We start from the raw sequence: 2,105 nt of genomic DNA, 5'->3' as shown, positions 1-2,105 counted from the left end.
AGCCGCTACAGCTTTACTGATCTGATGTGGTCTGAGGCTGTTAAGATGAGCAGATCCGCACTGCAAGGTGGGCAGCAATCTTACTAATGCAAACTGTTCGTTGCTTGAATAGTGTACTTTCCAAAGATATCTGGATATCAAAGATATTTCGGAGTCAACTTCATTCTCAACTGACAGTTTATGGGTAAAATATGGGATCCGTTAGCAAAACAAACCAAGCAGACAGGCACCCCCTTGGAGTTAAGACTGACGATGCCCGGCGAGATGAGGGGAAGGAACAACGGACAATCAAAGGCTGTTATTTTAATCTGCCCAGCTCCAGAGATTAGCGAACCACATTGTTTTAATTGTTTTAACTGGGGAAGCGAAATGCTCGCTTACTGAGGGGGGATCCTTTGCGTAAATCTCCCAAGTTCAATAGTTTCAAAAAACTTGAGCCCATAGACCCCTTTTTTTCCCTCATCCTCCTTAATCCAGGCTAATACCTTTATTCTATTGGCTAAAGGGTGAGAGACGCTGGGGTTAACGCTGTTTAAAGACTCGCGCCTGAGACCAGGCTGTGGGGAGCAGACACGGGGACGCAGGGACCTTGTACGACTAAATAATACAGAACTCTCCAGACTCGGAGCGATTATATCAGGATTTCCTCAAAGCTGCAGGTAAAATTCCCAGTAATACTGCTTTCTTAAAATACAAAATATCCCTACATTAATACAAAGTCGGTGACTTTCTCGTGAACAGTGTCGCGTCATATTAATGAGAACTTTATAAATTATTATTTGCTAATTATTATTAAGAGAATATTCCAATAAGTAACTTGGCAACCTTAAAAGGCTGTTTGGGTTTTTACTCTACGTGTCGTCTTCTGCTCAGTGACTATGCATGTCTATTTGAGCTAATGTATTTAATTTGTTTTCACAGCAAAACACTATGAATACGCTGTATTTCTGCGGACCGAGCAGGGCTAACGGAGTCTACTCTACTCCCCGCGGGAACTCGCTATTTTATGACTTCCACCACCAGATGGCAGAGCATTACCGGATCTACACAGCAGGCCGTGCGCAGCCCGTCCAGACCTTCACGGTGGCGGAGCGCCTTGCAGGTGAAACGTCCCGTATGCATGCTTGTCGCATTCTAAAATGACGGATTTTGTAGCGACCATCACATTTACATTTCTAGATAAGGTGCTTTGTTTACCATCATATTGTTTGTGTGTAGAGCTGCTTCTGGAGGCGCGCTACGGGAACCAGCACAAACAGCGTCGGAGCCGCACGGCCTTCAGTGTGTCGCAGCTGCACGCGCTGGAGGAAGCCTTCCAGCAAACTCAGTATCCCGACGTGAGCACGCGAGAGAGACTGGCCGTGTGCATCAACCTCCCAGAAGCGCGCGTCCAGGTCTGATATCCACTAAGAGAACACTTTTAACAACTGGCAATTTTGTAAACGGTGTTCTTTTATTTGTTCAGGTGTTATTAGATACCGATACAAGAGATATCTTTACTGATTGCCGTCTGCGCTTTTGGTTTAAGATAATTCAACGTTTCTGAAAGATAGCCAATGGAGGCGCTTTTCTTACCAAAAACAACCTGATATAATGACAGTTTATCATGATACTACAATTCTGACCGAATGTGCTCTTTTAGGTGTGGTTCAAGAATAGGCGCGCAAAGTTTCGCAAAGGGCAGCGATTCACTCCTTTCTCAAAAGGACTTGCTCGGGGGGACGCACGTGACTGCAAACAAGCCAAAGAAGATCTGACGGACGAAGACAAAAGCTTCAGCTCACAAACGCAACTTTCACCTGTTAGAAAGTTTCTAACATCATCCACTCGGGATATCGACGCTCGTCCCACCAGCGCTTCCCCAGAGAGCCCAGCACGTTTCCAGACGCGCTCTACTCTGCATTCCCCCACAGTTCTCGCGCCGTTTATTTTTGGAGGACAGCAGCATCATCCATTGCCGCGTGCTCTGGGCCTTTTGCCTTTCCCGCCTGCGTTCTTCCCCGTCATGCATCCGCACAGTAATGCCGTGCTAGCGGCCAAATGCGGCAACCTTCGACCACAGAGCGCCTGTCCTATTAAAGTCTTGCTTCCCTCACATCTGGACT

The sequence above is a fragment of the Electrophorus electricus genome, chromosome 25, assembly GCF_041902795.1.
Source record: "Electrophorus electricus isolate QZ-2024a chromosome 25, ASM4190279v1, whole genome shotgun sequence".
Taxonomy (NCBI): domain Eukaryota; kingdom Metazoa; phylum Chordata; class Actinopteri; order Gymnotiformes; family Gymnotidae; genus Electrophorus; species Electrophorus electricus.
The sequence above is the reverse complement of the archived record's forward strand: the minus strand, read 5'-3'. Positions refer to the sequence as shown.